General features: G+C 42.6%; 1 protein-coding gene across 4 annotated transcripts in view; it reads right to left on the minus strand.

Annotated features, from left to right (window-relative positions):
* Positions 1 to 18,693, minus strand: part of STXBP6 (syntaxin binding protein 6) — a 256,274-nt gene that overhangs the window by 226,289 nt on the left and 11,292 nt on the right. Inside the window, exons 1-2 of one of the 4 annotated variants that reach the window (XM_080807492.1) lie at positions 3,626 to 3,814; positions 2,894 to 2,983 (exon numbers count right to left, since the gene is read on the minus strand). The exons of 2 other annotated variants lie outside the window; for them this stretch is intronic. The gene's annotated coding sequence lies outside the window, so the exon portion shown is untranslated. Of the gene's footprint in view, positions 1 to 2,893; positions 2,984 to 3,625; positions 3,827 to 18,693 lie in introns of those variants that run through there. One more of the 4 variants, XM_080807491.1, reaches the window with a different exon arrangement.

Here is an 18,693-nt window from a genome sequence, read left to right on the forward strand (position 1 = left end):
GAGGCTCAGAAGCAGGGGGAGCCGTGAGGAAGGAAGGCGCAGGGACATGTAGGATCACCAGGAGGCTTTGGGTTGAGCACAGTTTAACTAGAAAATCTCCGGAGGGCAGGGAAAGCCCATGGATTCTAAGCTACCAAGATAAAAAAGTTGCTGCAAAAGATAAGTTTGCAAAAGTCTTTGAAGATCGGAATTCTAGGAAAACCTAGAACCTAAAATCATGGTCATTTGACTAAGGGTGGCCGTAGGCCATAATGCATCCCAATGACTCACTGGGCTCTGTGGAATCTCTGAGGGACACCCACCAGAGAACAGGACTTCCTGGTTGAGGGTGGAGCCTTCCAAGGGCTGAGATCACAGCGGGCAGCTCAGCCCGGACAGAGGGCACAGTCTTGAGATCTCCAACTTGGAAGCTCAAAGCCTGGCTTTGATCTTCAGCTTGCTCTCTGCAACCTCCAATTCAGTACTTGTTCTGTATGCTCAATCACCCATCTCTCAATTTTCCCTCTGTCCAAATGTTTTTGGTGGCAGGTCACTAATAGGCCTTCTCCTCAAGGGAGGAATTATAGGCCTCCCTGCACCATACAGCACAATTATACACTGTGCCCCATCTCAGCAAACTCAGAAAACCCATTATGAGCCTAATCTTTGTATGTATGCCTTTCTGTTCTATCATCAGGGCCCTGTATGACTTCTTTATTTTCCCATCTTTTCTGTGGTATACACAAACGGGACTCCCAGACATTCTGGATATATGTCACACCTCTGCCAATGCCAGCGTTTTCTCACTGGCATGAAGCTCATGCCTTACACAACTATGAACTGAGTGCCTAACCCAGGCCCAGGCAGCAATGCACCAGAACCACAGACTTCCCGTGAGGCCTAGGGGCCTCTCTGAGCCCAGGCTCTTCTTCCCTCTTACTCTTTGCCAGATGCATTCTCAAAGCAGTGACCTTTAATACCAGGGGAGGCTATCACTATTCCTAGCACCCCGAGCTCTCCTGGTTTTTCAAAGTACTGACCCAGAATTTAATTTAAAAAGAACAGATGTAGAAGCCAGCCATCAGTGATGTGATAAAACATCAGGGGGTCAAACCTCTTTATGTTCTTCTTTGACATTAATGGTCAGCATCAGGGCACCTCTGGACACTATCCCTTTCCTCCTGTCTTTCCACACTCCTTTTTCAAGAGTGACTTTTCAGAGTCGCACACTCTGTGGCAGGAAAATCCCAGTTCTAGAGCCCAGAGAGCTACATTCTGGTCCAATCTGCCAATATAAACAATGTGGCCTGAGGACGGTCACCCAATGCCTCTAAGCCTTGGCATCCCTCTATATCATGTTTTGGATGCTGAGCTCTGTTTCCCGCCAGCTGGAACACGCTGAGTCTCAGGTCCCCATTTTTATTTTTGGCTGGCCTAAGTGTAGGCAACTACTGAGATATGAAAATGCTGAAGTTCAATTCATGTAAGAGATAAGTTCTCCATTTATAAACTTGTTCAGGGTGGGATATTTCTGACCAGCTGCCCAGGCCCCATAAGAATAGCTACCACTGCAGGCCTACTACATGCCAGGCACTGTTCTTAGCGGTTCACAAATGCAACGGAGACTTCCTCAAGAATCTTTTGGAAGCTAGGGCTCCTTGGCTGCAATTTAACTCAGCCCCCTTCTGCTCTGTCAAGGCTGAGAGCCATGCTTGGTGGACCTACCACTCATCTTCCACTTCACAAGCCTTACAAAACCTCCTAACGATGTATACAAAAGCACAGGAGAAATGGATCAGTTACAAGGAGACTCATCTGTAGAATGAACTAAGGCTTTCAAAAAAAATTGCTAAGAACAAAGCAGGTGGTTTAGTTATTTTGAGACCAAGAAAAAATGATCAAGGCAGGGCCAAAACTATTGCTTGGGTACAATAGTCTAAAACAGCAGATGTCAAGGACATGCAATGCTCATCAGCAACTCTGTTCCCTTTATGGGAGAAAAATGACACAATCCTTAAAGGCCCAGATAAGAGAACCCAAGTCTTGAGTCCTGAATGCTCCAGGGTCTGAAGGAACTTGTGTTGGGTAAAGTAATTCTTGCCTTGGGACTAGTTTGAGGGGGAAAAAAAAATCCAAGGTTTCTTACAACCTGAATCACCTATAAACCCATCACAGAGCTAACTTACCAAATTCCACAAACAATAAACACAAAGGAGTCAGAGGCAGGGAAGATCTAGCATCATCCTGGACTTGCTTTTGGCCTCACCGGACAGAGAAAAATGAAGGAGACAGGGAGAGAGGGGTGGGGCAGAGTAGGGGTGAATAATTAGGTCCTTGGGGAAGAACACAGAGACTGACCTACACAGAGCTCAGTGAGTGGCTGGCTGGCAGCAGAGCCCTCCAGGCTGCAAAACATTTCATTCTGTGGCCGGTATTTTGAGCACCGAGGGATTTCTCTCATTATCTCTCCTCATTGTACTGAGCCTGAAGACATGGACACTGGCCTGTCGTTTACCTAATCTTTCCAGAATCAGTAATAAATAGATGCAAGATCTGAAAGACCGCATCCTTGAATTCTCTCTCTCTTTCTCTTAAGAGATTATAAGCTTATGCATCTTGATTACTTGGTGAGGATTTTTATCACGAACTTTGGATGTTTTGAGATTATCCGATTTAGTATCTTATTATAAAACCCAAATGCTGTTTTTCTCTTGGTGAGCCTTTCAAACTCTTTCCCTCACCAGGATAAGGAATGCTGGCTCTGATACCTTACCATTCAGAGAAGTATTTTTTGGGCTCTCGGATTACTGCTTCTAAGCTACAGACTGGTGGGCCTGCTCGGCTTTAGTTCCTGCCAAAGCACGACACATATTACCAATGGCAACAGATGCCTCTAACGTTGCTCCTGACTTACCCTCCCTTCCAAGCTCATCACAGTGGGAGCCACAGGGGACTCAGTCAAACCTGGCCTCCTCTGGAAGGTCTGGATTGCTCTGTCAGTCACCTTCAGAAGCAACATGACCATGTAAGGCAAAGGAGCACCAAATCATTCCAGCAACTAAAGATGCTACGAACTCAAGAGCTTTAAGTGATTTATGTTCTCTGTAGGAACACAAAGTGATAGAAGACACATTTTTTCCTGATAAATTAATGACTGTCAGGACATACTACCAAAAGGGAGGTGGGCCCCGTGTTAGTTAAATATTCTCTCCCAGCTGCATGTCCACTGAAACCAAAGGTGAGGAGGTTTAGAGGAAATGGCTAAACTGTTAAGAAACAGTCAAGTCCATTACCTCATCTGAACCCCGACGAAAGCCTCTCTCCTCCCTTAATCCTGCAGCCAGCATGGGTGGCCTGAATATCCAAACCCAAAGACACCTTGTCTCTGTTCTCTCCACTGCCTCACCTCCAATGACCCTTTCCTCCACGCCACACAAATCACCCACGGCCCAGTCGAACATCCCACCCTTTGACGAAAATAGCCTCTGCTTCGGTTTCCTTATTAAAATCCCATTCACTGGGATTGACCATTAGGGCCTCCTCAAAAGTGTCATTTCATATCCCCTTCTTACTCAGCTGCCTTTCTAAGGCCATCATTCCCATAACACACTCTCCATAACAGCCTTGCCAAATGCTCTAAGCTTACCTTAATCAGCCTTCTGCCAAACCCCAGCCTCAGAGGACACCCAGCGTAGCTGTGTCTGTGCCCACCGCTGAGCACCTGGGCACGGGAGAAAAAGTGCACACGGCCAGATGGTGTCTCGCTATATGAACACCAACTACAAATGAGTTCTCTGCGACACTCCACGATCCCACCACATATCTCGCCAGACTCACTCTTTCCCTCTCATCACTTTCAAACTGTGTTTCTAAATACCCACACTCTCCCTCCCTGATTCTCAGATGACCTGGCCTCCTAACAGAGAAATGGAACCCATCACTCAGCAACTTCCTGATACCAGACCAACCTTCATCTCCACCAGCCTTCAGCTTCTACCCTCCTGTTGCTTCCTATTCCCTCCTTTCATCCAAGGTCAACCACTCCACTTGGGCTTAGATCCCACCCCATTCTACCTGCTCAGCCTCATATACTTACTTACCTCTGTTCTCTCCTATTTATTCAGTCAGCTTCTTCCTTTCAACAAGATCCTTCCCATCAACATTTCAACATCTCAAGTCCTACCCTTTAAAACACTCTACCTCAACCTCCCTGTCTCTAGGCTGGTGTCTTATTGCTTTACTTCCTTCATGGAAAAATAAAAACTGCCCTCCTTGAGGGCATCTCCCATTAATTCTTCAACCCATCCTAATCTCGCTTGGCTCCAGCTCTCCCTGAAAAACCTCCAGTCTAGGTCAATAATGACCTCTGTTGCCAAATTCAAATGAGAATCTTTTCATGCATCTTATTTGACATCTTGACAGTGTTTGGCAACGTTCATTACTCTCTCCTTGAAATATTCCTTACCTTGGCCTTCACAACCAATGCTTTCCTTCTCACTGCTCTCACTCCTTTCTCTTCACCAGCTCACCCTACTTTACTTGTTCTTTAGGGTTCAAACTCCCCAAAGCTTGAACCTGGGGCCTCCTTTTCTCTTCACTCTACAATAGTGATCAAAAGCCCAAATACCCATGAGGGTAAGCAAGTGAAACAAGGAAGTAAAGGCAAGTTGACTTTCATTTCCTTCTCAACTCTACTTTGAGACACTGCAGAACAAGCAGGATACATGGCAACAGACCCCAGGCTTCAGGGTAAGATGACAATAGGGAGAGGTACAGACTAAGAAAAAGGGAGAGCAGATGTTCCTACCAGAACAACAATTAGCTGGAAGTCTTGAGTTCTATAGGAGAACTCCTGTTCTTTAAATCTTGGCAGCTGCATTAATTAAGATTTCACTTCTTTATTATCCCTGTTCTCAGAGAAGCTCTACCTGATGATAGTACAGCAGTTGTTAGACCTCCAGACCTCTGGACCATATCCTGCCAGGTTTAAGCAGAAAGTAAGAACAACTCTCTTCTTGGATCTCGCCCAGTCTCAATGTTCCCTATGATTGGGCCAACTTGGATGACAAGGACATTCTTGGACCAACCATGGGGTCAGGCTACTTCAGGAGTGATTGGCCAGCCCTGGATCACACACTTCATTGGGAGTCAGGGGTGGAACTTGATCTAAAGCACAAGGTCTGAGATCAGAGGATATGACATTTCTTAAAGGGAAATTAGGGCCTGTCATCAAAAGAAAAAAATATATTCTAGGCAGCCAAAAAACCATAAACATGCAACAGCAACTTGTTCAAATATTTTAAAAACACTACACAGGCCAAATAAAGCAGGTTTGCTGGCTGAAGGTGGCTTGTCAACCTCCAGTTCCAATTCTCCTTTCTCCATTTGTTTCCTAGGTGATCTCATCCAAGATTGAGCCTTCATTTACCATCTCTATACCAAAAATGCCACATTTTCATCTCTGACTCATAAATTCAACTGCCTACTCACCATCTTCACTTGGATGCCTCAAACTCATCTCCAATTCAATTTGTCCAAAACGAAATTAATGACTTTCTGACCCTCTACACCCTCCCACCCAAAACAGGAGTTCTTATTGCAGGGGCGGGGATGGGTAAGGGGAGACAATACCAACGTGACTGAGGTATTGTTAAAAGAAAAAACAATCAGGAAGTCAGATGTAAGACTCTATTGAAATTCTTTTGTTACTTCAAATATTCAAGAAAGGCATTTGATATCTTAATTCATCTAAATTTGCAATTTCCATTTTCCACCTCTTCCCAATTTAAAGACACTTTAGAAATAGAGTTTCATACCAAAGGGAGAAAGATTGTCAAGGATCATCGAAAGGTGCTTTTGCTTGCTTGTTTGTTAGCACAATTCTAATGTTCTAGCAAACGTATTATTAGAGTTGATCCTTAACAACAACCCAGGAGGTTGGTAAGGCATATTTCCACATTTCATCAATCTAAGCAATCACTTTTTTTTTTTTTAAGATTTTATTTATTTGCCAGAGAGAGAGATCACAAGTAAGCAGAGAGAGAGGGAAGCAGGCTCCCCGCTGAGCAGGGAGCCCGATGCGGGACTCGATCCCAGGACCCTGGGATCATGACCTGAGCTGAAGGCAGTAGCTTAACCAACTGAGCCACCCAGGCATCCCAAAGCAATCACTTATTTTAAGATGCAACATGATTTTATGTACCACTATATTAGAAGAACACCACAAATTAAATCAAAACCTAACATGCACAGTGAAACATATCATGTTTTCAGATATATTAAAATGTAAAATAAACAAACATGTATGTCTTAGAATCGCTGGAAAAACATTATCATAAGCCTCACTTTTCAGATAAGGAACTAGAGGCTCTGAGACTTGCTCAAAGTGGTAATTGGTAAGTTGAAGAATGGACTTGCACCTATGGGAAGCAGTTTCCTCTTTTCCCCAACCCAGTCCAGTCTCTAGTCTGAATGATCTCTAGAGTTTCTTCTGGAGCCCCAAAGGTTATTCTGATACAAAATTGGTGAAGGAAAATCAGAACAGAGTCAACTCAATACATGCTTTTAAAATTGACATGGATTCTAAGACTGAGGATAATTTAGAACTTTTCTCTTGCTCCTAGACTGCCTGGGAAATACTGCTAGCATCAATAGCAGTATGCGCCAGGTGTGTAAGAAAAAGATTACATCGTCAATTTCACTGCTAATTCAGTAGGACTGGCACAGAAACTTATGGTTGACTATAAATTTTAAGTATAATTCACAAGACAATTTTCACTTGTGAAGGGATATTACTGGGCACCTGGTCAAGCTAAAACTTTCATTCCTTGTAATGAAATATGCCCATTTAATGATTTTGTTTCTTTGTTTCAAAAAATACCCATTTGGAAAGAGGCCATGTTTTATCTAATTACTGCATACACTATTGCAAAGAAAATGTGTAAGCCTAAGAGTTTTAATCAGTCTGTACAAAAAGCCTTTTGAACATCCAATATTCATTTAAGTAAAAAAAAAAAAAAAAACAACAAAAAACAAAACAAAACAACAACAACAACAAAACTGTTGGAAACAACTGTTGCAACAGCCAAGGGATGTGGTGTGTGGGATCTAGGTAAGATAGAAAAGGCTGAATTGATGACCAAGTTTATTTAAATGTAATTGTTTTTACATTTTGTATTCCCCACGGCACCTAGGACAGTGTCTTAAACACAAACTGCTTACTAAGTATACATGAGAAGATAAGCAGTAAGAAAAAGGAGATATGTTCCTTCTTCCTAGGTCTGTTCTGGCCCTGGAGGAGAAACAGTCTAGTGAATTCTTGGAGGTGCCTACTGTGAGCCTATCTTTGTACAAAAGGCATATCGAATTTAATACTGCAAGTCCTCAAGGAGCTGACAGTCTAGTGATACAAACATAAGAGATATGCAGGTAGCAGATTATCTTCGGGTATGCTTGTAACTGAGCAATATACTGAAATGTTTTAATATCATGTCCAACCCACGATGGATGTAGAATTAGGAGAGCAGCAGTTGGTTAGGAGCAGCACCAGCTTGTTGCTAGACATGACCTTGAAAGGGTCAGTTCTCTGAATCTATTTCCTTAGTTATTACCTACCCATCCCTCAGGGCTGATGCAAAATAAATTAAGGTAGGAGAAAGTCTTTTGCAAATTCTAAAGCATGATACAAAGTAAAGCATTATTAGGGGTAGTAGTAAAATGTCCTATTGCCCAAAAATATTGCAGGGATTTCTTTCTGAGGTCCCTTCAAAGATGAAGGCAGAGGGCTTTTTCAAAAATGCAAACCTGATCATTCATGTCCTGGTTTAAAGATGCCTTGTGGCCAAAGGGTAGATTCTCAACTCTTTGGCTTGGTAGATAAAGATCTTCAAAAACTGGCTCCCTGGCAACCCCATCCCTGGTTTTACCTCTCAAAGACCGCAACAAGCATACAATGGCTGACTGATCACATTCTCTTACACACTTCTTTGCCTTTGCAATTTTGGTGAAGTTCTTGGATGTGATTATCTTATCACATCCAAGGACTCCACAGACTGCTATTACAGTACTTCCCACATAATCATGAGGTTCTGACATTGTCCAGGGCAAGAAAGGGGGTGGGGGTAGGGCAATGCCTTCTCCTTCCCCATACCTCGTACAAAACCCAACTTACAGCAGCTTAGTAAATATTCCTTTAGTGACAGCAAGGGGGATCCTTATTTGCATACCACAAAAAATGGTGCCAAGGAGAGAATCTCAAGGGAAGGTTGTCAACTGAAAAAAGGCTTAGAGGCCCTAATAAAACCCCTACAGGTCCACATCACTTATCCAAATGCCTTAAGGCCAGATGTGTTTTGGAATTCAAAATTGTTGATATTTTAGGGAGGTAAAAATGTACCTTCTACTCTCAGTGGAGTGTAGGTCAGCACTCCGTATGGAAACAAAGCAATACTTCTTCAGGGGAACTTACAAATAACCATGCTAAAAGAGATAAATGAATACACAGGCTCATTTCTTTCAAGTCAGATCTCACCACCAAATGGGTCAGAGCCTTTCGGATTTTGGAATTAGAGAGAAGGGATAGTGGATCCATACCACCTGATTTGTATACATAGCTCTTTCAAACCCATTTTCTTGTTCGCTCAGAAATACACTACAGCAGGACTGACCTATGTTCAGGCAACAAGTAAAAGTGGCCATTCACCCAAACATCAACAGGCAGGCCATAAAATATTCTCAAAGGGGTTCAGAGGCACGCACACATGGTCATCATCACTGACGACTACAGCAAAACAGAAACAAAACAACAACTACAAAAATTGCTAAATCCAGCACTGGAGGACCAGGTAGAAAAAGTCGTAGTCCACAGAGCAGGAAATGAAGTTATAAATGATTTTGTAAGCAAATAAATAAATATTGTTAGGAAGTCCTATCACTGATTTCTAAAGGGCTCTCCAACTGTGGGCACAGAGATGTGCACACATAAACAGTGGCATTCATAAGCCAAAACTGAGCTGTTCCAGACCAACCTGACTTGTTTCCATGTGAAAACAGAAACAGCAGTGCATGCCACCTGCTTTTGAGGGCTGCAGAAAGGAATGGAATAACACCTTTTGCAAATAAATATATAGAGATAAATACATATATTCTTCTAAACAACCAGAAAGATCCCCATGTAATGCCTCATGTGAAAAACTTCTTTTAGAACCAAATGCTGACAGGAATAAAACTTTTTCTAAGAAACAGGGAAGTGCTTTTCTTTCTAAAAAGAAGTACAAAATAACAAGAAAGAGGAAGAGAATGCATAATCCCACTTCCAATGAATTCTAACACCGGAACACCCATTTGTGTTTACCTATGAATCTAAAAGGTTTCACTTCAGGGAGAAGGAGAATGCTGCCTCAACATTTCTAACAGGCACCTCTGGATTCCATTGCATACCAGAGGCCAATACTAACAGCAGTAGCCACCATGTACCCTAGTGATCCTCCACTACATACAAGGTAGGGTGCTGAGTTTTTGAAGGTTTCCATTAATCCTCATGTTAATAACAGATCCTACCTTATAGGGTTATCAACCCATTTTACACATAAGAAACTAGATCCTTCAGGAAAGATCCCAGAACTCTTAAGAAGGAAAACCAAATGACGATGATGTTATCTCTTGCCAATTACTTGGTTTCTACTCTGATAAAAGAGGCATAGCTCATTTGCAATAGCTCACACTTCATCCCCTCCTAGACACCATTTCAGTAAGCATGTAGCAGAAATAACTCTCTTGTCCACACCTAAACCCTTTCCCATGCATCTCAGATGAAAATGTGTTCCCTCCCTTCTTCCCTCCCTCCACCTCTCCCTCTGTCTCTCTGTCTCTCTCTCTTGCCTCATTTTTCAGAAGTTCTCCTTGACTGTGCCCCATCCATCCATCCACCCATCCATTCCTCCATCCATCCATTCCCTTTTGGGTACCTATCATATACCAAGCAATGAAGGTGCAAAATGTGTAAGTCAGAGTCCTCTTCCTCATGCAAGCAAATAATCATACCTAAGCATAAGTTACGTATGGCACAGGAGCAGCACTGATCATTTCTGGCTCAGGGTGCAAGTTCAATGGTCACAGAAGTCTTCAAAGAGGTGGTAACCTTTGACAGGCTCTGAAGAATGATTGCAAAGATGCAAAACAGACAAGGAAGAGAGGGGCATTTTAGGCCAAAAGAGTGAATGATGCTATCTGAGTGCTCCATGTCCTTCAGGACAGTGAAAAATGACAATAGGGAGATGAAACTGGGAAAGGGGGATGGGCCACAGAGAAGCAAAAGTCAACAAGATCCAGTCCCCAAAGTTTAGTCTTCTGTGTCTGTCTGACCACAGCACCTAGGACAGTACCCTGCCCTAAGGGAAGGGGAAAAGGGAGGACATGGGGCTGCTGATTGGCCAAAGGAAGCCAAGGATCTCATCAGCTCACCAAGAGAGCCTGGCCACCTCTTCCCAACACCCCTCCCAGCATCCTTGCTCTTACCATAGCCCTGTGGTTTCTAAGAACTAGTCTCTTGCCTTTTCTGAGGCCAATATCTGCCAATTAATTGTGACTCTAATACGTTGGGGACAAGACACTCTTCATCCTGAGGGGCAGCTCTGAGGGCAGCACAGGAGAAAAAAAATGTTCACTGAGTTGGGCAGGGAGCAGGAGAACTGATTTTAAAAAGATAGCTTTTAAAGGGAAATAGCAAGATCATAGACTACCAGTTAGAGAGCTTCGACATCTACCTAAACACCAGCACACCATAAAGACTGACTGAGCTGCTGGGTCTTTATCAGCTCCTCCTGGGCCTTTAAAGCAATAATCCCCATGCTTTCTGAAATTTCTATACCTTGTCTCATTCATCTGATTCATAGATTTTCATTGCCTCTTCAAAAGAAAGAAAAAAATCCTGTTGCTATAAAACTTGTTCTTTGTTTTTAACTAAGATGGATTTAAACGAACTGTTATGAGTTTCCTGACACCCTACAGGATAATTAGACACATACTGATTTCCTGCACAAACTCAGAATAAAAAAAAATCACGAATCCAGAAATTCAGCCTTCATAAAGACCAAGGATAGGGAAAGGGCAATATGCTTGAACAAAAAATGCAAGTGGAAATTTGGCCAAACCAGACATAAAACACTGGTACACTTCAAGATTATTTTTTCATACAAATAATATTGCAAATGCAGTGAATACTATTTATAGAGCTATAAATTTTTATATTAATTTCAGAACAAGATAAAATCACTGTTTGAGTCTCCCCTTGTACTGAAGTAATTTAAGTTTTAGGTATCACAAGGAAATAACTTCTCAGAAACGATGACCTTAAACAAAGTTAGATTTAAAAATGAAGAATCATAGAAATATTCTCAAGTTCTAGAGAATCACAATGAGCTGAGGAATCCAAAGACCAGAATTAAGAGTCCTAAGTTTCCTCCTCTTAAACTGTTGGTGAGAATGCAAACTGGCGCAGCCACTCTGAAAAACAATATGGACGTTCCTCAGTAAGTTAAAAATAGAGTTACCCTACAATCCAGCAACTGCACTACTAGGGATTTACCCCAAAGAAACAAATGTAAGGATCTGAAGGGGCATCTGCACCCCAATATTTATAGCAGCAATGTTCACAATAGCCAAACTATAGAAAGAGCCCAGATGTCCATCAACAGATGAATGGATAAAGAAGATGTGGTGTATATATATACATAATAGAATACTACTCAATCATCGAAAAAAATGAAATCTTGCCATTTGCAACAACGTAGATCGTACTAAAGGGTATTACGCTGAGTGAAATTAAGTCAATCAGAGAAAGACAAACATCATATGATTTCACTCATACGTGGAATTTAAGAAATAAAACAGATGAACATAGGGGAAGGGAAGAAAAAATAAGACAAAAACAGAGAGGGAGAAAAACCATAAGAGATTCTTAATTATAGGAAACAAACTGAGGGCTGCTGGAGAAGGGGTGTGTGGGGGAGGGGGTAAATGGGTGATGAGGATTAAGGAGGGCACTTGATGGAATGAGCACTGGGTGTTAGGTGCAACTGATGAATCATGAAATTCTACCTCTGAAACTAATAATATGCTATATGTTAATTAAATTGAATTTAAAATAACAACAACAAAAAAAGAAGAGTCCTGGGTTTCCTACTGATTCATGTTGGGATGGTGCAGCCTCAGTTTCCTTGTCTGTAAAATGAACTACACAGAGAGATGAGAGCGTGGAAGAGAAGACAATGAGTTAATCAGATATCTGAGACCTTTTCCTGATTTGAAAAAGCTCAATGAATTTTGTATTATACACAGAATAGATCCTTTCTAGAAAGAGAATTCCATTTCAACTAGAAGATAAAATCTTTAGAATCAAGGAAAATAAAAATGGAAGACAAAGAAAGTGCATCAATCATTTCAGCACAAAAGTAAACTTCCATTTTTATGCAAATATCAGCTTATAAAATAAAAATGACTAAGTGGTTTTGAAAGATGCCTATATGGATTTCCCAATTTTTTGCTTAGTTTTTTATGTCCTAATGCACAGGAAAAACAATGACAATTTGGCATATACTATTATTTCCCATCCTCACTAGTTATTTTAAGAGAGTAACATGTTTATCAGTAGCACATGTAGAACAACACGCCAGCAGAGTAGAGCAGAAATATTGCCAGGTTATTCTTGGACCCTAAAAAAAGAGCCTAAGATATGCCCTGCTTCCAAATAAAGGATGAGAAGGATGATGGTATCACCGAAATCCACAAGAAAGTGAAGAGGAGAAACTACAAAATAAATACAGTGGTAAAGACAAAAAGAAAGAAACTAGTGTTCCAGAATGTCTGGCATGACAGAGAAATGACAGAGATAAGAAACCTAGAGAGGCTAGAAATAGAAAACCTGTAAGAAAATAGAGACAAATAAGAGCAAAACAGACCAACTACTGGCAAATCACTTTGAACAAGATCACCAACATAATGGAAGCATTCTATTTTGTGTGGAAAGCCCTGTGGGAGCATAGCTCCCAAGCACAACCACCACTACAGAATTTCTTCTCTCAAGTGTTCAAGAAAGTTGGTGGTGAGAACCAGCATCTTACACATATGCACACTGAGGATGGAGATTAAGAAATCATGTGTCCACAGAACTCTCTCCATCCTGGGGCTGTGGCTTGCTTTGAGCATCCTAGAACCTGAAATCTAAAACAATCTCAATAAAAAAAGAAACTATATCTATCCTTCCCTCATCCCTCCCTCAGTCTACAGACCAGTCAACAGAGTCACATCTACCAAAATCCACCCATCGACTAACCATTTTACAGAAGGATTGGGTGAAAAAAGAAACATAGCTATTTACCTGTGCAAGAGCGGCCACCCAAAGAGATAACCCATCTACCAAGAGTCAACAGTCTTCACAGTGGCCAGTGCACTCTAAGCAACAGCACCCACTAGTGGTGGGGAGGAACACAAAGGGAAAGGAGGTATATGTTGACAGACTCCTTCAATTAATGTAAAACCCTATGCATTTCACAAAGCTATTATCACCCTCACAGCCACCCCCAGAAGGCTGGTGTTCCCGAAAATTGAAGACATATCTCTATATGGCTAAATGCTTGTGGAATTCTACTCCAACTATGGAACTTTTCTCTTGCCTCAACCATACAAATTGGTACTAACTATAGCTTCTCCTAATGCACACGTGCCGTAGTTCTAAAGAACTTTCTCCTACTCACATAATACAGTAAACAGAAGCTGAGTATGTACCATAGACGAAACACTGTGAGGATTCAAAATTAAATTAGAAAAAGATCCTGCTATCAAACAGCACAGAGTCTACTTGAGGAGACATTGCAGGGTCTATGGAATGGCACCACCATTACCCAAACATGCAAGCTAAAAACCAAGGAGTAGTCTCTGATGCTTCCATTTTTCTCGCCCTATACTTCCAACCCATCACCATATCTAGTCCTATCACCTCTATTTCTCTAAACATTCACCCAGTTCTGTCCATCTTTACCTCCCTGGTCAGGTGATCATCATTTCTTCTTAAATGACTACAAAAACTTCAAACTGTCTAACCACATCTCCTTATGGACTCCTACGGTCCTTTCATCTATCCTCTTCCCTGCAACCAAAGTGAAACCTTGTCAGTCGGATTACTTCAAATCCATTCTTAGAAATGCTTGTGACTCTTCGGAAAAGTCTCTGTCTTATACTCCTTATTGTCCATTCCCAGCCACAGGGGCTTTCTGGTGTCCATCACTCAAACGAAGGTCCCTTCCACTGCAGGGACTTCACACAACCGGTCACCTCTTTAATGCCATCTCCTGCCTCTTTGACCCTGAGTCACCCTTCAGGTCACAGCTCTGCACAACCTTCTGGGGGAAAGATACCCCGACTTCCTTGACCATGCCAGGTCCCCTCAAACACATACCTCTCCTGTAGAACCCTTGGGATAGCTGTCGTTTAACATTTTATGCAATTATTTTTGTACATAGTTTCTTTTAAAAATTGTTATAAAAGCGGAAACTGTGTCTGGGTTCTGTAGGTACTTTGTTGAGTGAAAAGACAGAGATAAGATCAATATGAACCAAAATGGAAAAGGTGCCCAGAGAAAGATGCAAATGACTCCTGCTGGGTTTAAACCAGACCTCTTGCCTTTCACAAGCCATCCTTTCTGGGAATTTCTCAAGGTCTCTTCATCCCAACATGGCACTGTGACATGGTATCCACATGAGGAAGGGAAGAGAAGGGGAACTATCATATCTTTTGCTGTCCCTTCCTCTTCCAAGTCCAGAGACCAAGGAAGCAAGGGAAGAAGTAGGGCTCCCATATAGAAGGAGAGTGGCCCTGTCTATATTTGCCTTTAATAAAGGTAGGGCAAGGAGGTAACACCCCCAAACCTCCTGAGACAGTTGTTCTGGGTGAAACCGCTCCTAAGAACCCCTGACAAATCCATCATCTCTGTGGAAGCCTTTCCAGGGTGTAGGTCAGCCACTGTACACGGACTGAGTACCACTGTCCCTCCTTGAACTGGTGATGGAAGTCTCTCTCCTTCCTCAACAATCTATTTCTTCTTGAAAATCTGCTACAGTTAATTTTTCCATCGCGCATCTAAACTAAACATATTTAAAATGCAGGAGCAGCCCACACTGATACACCTCTTATGAAGAAATGTTTGCTTGTCCCTCTTGTAATACCCAATGTCTCAGGAGTGGCCCTTGGCGCTGCCTGGCCCCTCCAGTTGCTCACTGCCTCAGGACAACACAGAGTAGTGGTCAAGAGCCTGACCCAGGGTCACAACGCTGGGCTGTGGACCCCAGGCCCAAGGAGCTGTGGCCCTGCTTTCCGTAAAATGGGGTGTATGACAGCACCTCACTAACAGTCGTCAAAATCCATGAAACACCTTTTGGAAGATCTGACTTTATTAAATGATTCATGAACTGGGCAGTACGCTCTCTCACAAGAAGGGAGGCACTCCTCCACCAAACACTCCTAGCACAGTGCCTAGGAGTGATATATGTGTGATGATTATATGTGATTATATGTGATGATTATATGATTATGATATATGTGTGATGATTAACTATTTGTATGATTAATATATTAAGGAAGCCTCAGGTATTCACTGAAATGAGCTCCTTATCCCCAAACCAAGAGGATTATTAAAAAAAAAAAATCTCTGTAGAAAAATTCTCAGGGTAGAAGAACTCTAGACACTTGTACCTGTAAGATAACACAGTGACCTATAGGGAGACAGTGTTTGCTGTAGCTCTGCCAAACGACAATGGAACCATGACCTACATCCTAGTTACACATCCAGGAACTGGTCATTAGTCACACCCACTCAAAAAATAAGGATGTGGGTGGTTCTCTCCCCCATCACAATGTATATCTTGTGTTTACTCGGTGTACTGTAAAGCTCAGAATACAAAGTACTATTTATAAGCTTCTTTTTTTTGGCAGGAGGTGAGTAAGTTCAGACATCCACCTGCCAAATCCAAATCTGAGACGTACAAATTACACATGTATATAGGATAATGTAATCTGCTAAGAAAACAGGGAAGGCAGCCCCAGCAGGTAGGTCTTCACAGCCACTGGGGACAACTGCTCCTTAGTAACACCTGGCTCTTCACACCTGCCCTGAAATTCTCTACAGGAATTAAATGTGCAAGGAAAATGAATATCCACCAGGAAGGTTTTCATTAAAATAGCCGCACATTTTTCCCCCCTCACGCACCTCATTTTATCCAGGAAAATTGTGTGAAGAGAAATAAAATAGATTTTTAATCTGCACAGGAAATGATTTGGTTATCTGGTTACCCATCACCCAGAGCTGTGCCCTGAAAACTGAGGCTGTGCAGGATATAGGTGCTAAGTATAAAGAAAGCCACCAAACAAAGAAACCACTTTACTGTGCCATCGTAACAGAAGTCCAGAGGCTTCTTTACCCCTGCTTTGGGCCAGAAAAATTGGTGTAGCTTCTGCTTACTATGTACTCAGGTTTCTTTTTAAAGATGTGTTTACTTATTTTAGAGAGAGACTGCGCACGTGTGAGCGTGCAAGTGGAGGGAGGGGCAGAGGGAGAGAATCTCAAGCAGATCCTGTGATGAATCTGGAGCCGACCTGGGGCTCGATCTTACAACCCTGAGACATGACCTGAGCCAAAACAAAGAGTCAGATACTCAGGTGACCGTGCCACCCAGGTGCCCCCCTATGTACTCAGCTTTGAGACATTTCCTGATCTTGATGGAAGAAGGCCAGCTCATTGAGGTCCATGAGCCAAAAAGGGTAAGAATAAGCCTCTGGGATGATCAAATGTATTTATTCCACAGCTCTCCTAGGACCCCCACATCTCAGAGGCAGCTGGATGCCCCAGGATCTATCAGAAAACAGTCTACCCAGGGTATTCTTTTCAGGGATTATTTTGGAAAATCTGTACCACATGCCAAAGGCATTAACCCACTGAGTTTCAGACAAAACTAATAGATGACTTTAAGATTAGGAATGCATGGTGGCGCCTGGGTGGCTCAGTGGGTTAAAGCCTCTGCTTTCGGCTCAGGTCATGATCCTGGGGTCCTGGGATCAAGCCCTGCGTCGGGCTCTCTGCTCAGCGGGGAGCCTGCTTCCAACCCTTCTCTCTGCCTGCCTCTCTGCCTACTTTTGATCTCTGTCTGTCAAATAAATAAATAAAATCTTTAAAAAAAAAAAAGATTAGGAATGAATGACTATTAAAGAGCTCAGCAGTATTTTGCCTCTGTTGGTCAGAGGTCATATTTTATATAAGCTCATACAAGCATATATATATATCTTATATAAGTACCCATCTCAAGAAAGATTACATTCTCTGCAGAATATAGCTTCCAATAGTGACAGTATTCATCAACTCGTCTTGTCTTTAGAGTGTTTCCTGGGCAGCCGCTTGCCAGCCAGGAAGAAGAGCAGGCAGGGTGAGGCCTACAGGTCAGACTAGTCCGGCCAGGACGCTGTAAGGCCTGAAGCTACTCTCTTGAAGAGCAGGGCCTCAGGGACTGTGTTTGGGAAGGACAAGTGCCCTGAAGCCTGACTGACTTCTGTCCCCTGGGGCAGTTCCTGGGGGTCTATAACAGGACAGGGGACAACCAGATCTTTGCAGTCCAAAGTTCCTTCAGCACTCTGTCAGAAGGGAGGTAGCTAGTGGCCCTCAGATAAGACAGAGCCAGTTTTGACTCCTAATCATGCTCTCTTTCTCCTTCTAAATCTCTGACTTTCCATCTCTAATGTGGGACCCGCAAGAGCAGTTAACAGCTCCTAGGTTACCGTAAGGATAAGAGATCGTGAAAGTGAGGCAGGCACTCAGAACCATGCTGTTTCCCTGCTAAATCTACCCTCTTTACCCCCGCAGAGAAGTTCCTCCCTTATAGGTGTGCCTCAAAAATAAGGTTTTGTTTTTAAGTCAGCCATGAAACACCCTCCTAATTCACTGACTGGGTTCTTGAGGTCTTCTGCTATTTCCTAAAATCAAATACGGGCTCGAAGGGCATTTTGGAAATAAGCTAAAAATAGACAAAACAATGTATTCAAAGTAATTCCAAAATGTTTTCAGCAACACTTTTGGAGCTGGGTGTACAATCATCCAGACTGCCATAAAAGGCAAATTCACTTATAGGCTAGGTACTTTGAAGCTTTCAGGTGACCTCACAATTTTATAATTGCAATGAGTCACATACCCTGGGACTCCCCAACTTTTCAGCAAGTTCCCCACTAAGGGCTTTATGCCTCTTCATATCCTCATCCCATCTCATCGAGCTATGACTCCCACAGTGGGGACTCTCCAGAAATTATGTTTGAGAAAACAATCAGACACCACTGACAGGTGACCCCCATTACTATACGTTTCAAAGGACTCCTCATAGATGTTTCTATGGAACTCTCATTTTCTTTTAAAAAATAAAACAGGTGCCTGGGTGGCTCAGTTGGTTAAGTGTTTGCCTTCAGCTCAGTTCATGATCACAGGGTCCTGGAATCAAGTCCCACATGGGGCTCCTTGCTCAGCGGGGAGCCTGCTTCTCCCTCTCCTATGCCCCCTGCTTGTGTTCTCTCTCTCTTTCTCTCTCTGTCAAATAAATAAATAAAATTAAAAAAAAATAAATAGGGGCACCTGGGTGGCTCAGTGGGTTAAAAGCCTCTGCCTTCAGCTCAGGTCATGATCCCAGG

Source organism: Martes martes (genome assembly GCF_963455335.1).
Source record: "Martes martes genome assembly, chromosome: 7".
Classification (NCBI taxonomy): domain Eukaryota; kingdom Metazoa; phylum Chordata; class Mammalia; order Carnivora; family Mustelidae; genus Martes; species Martes martes.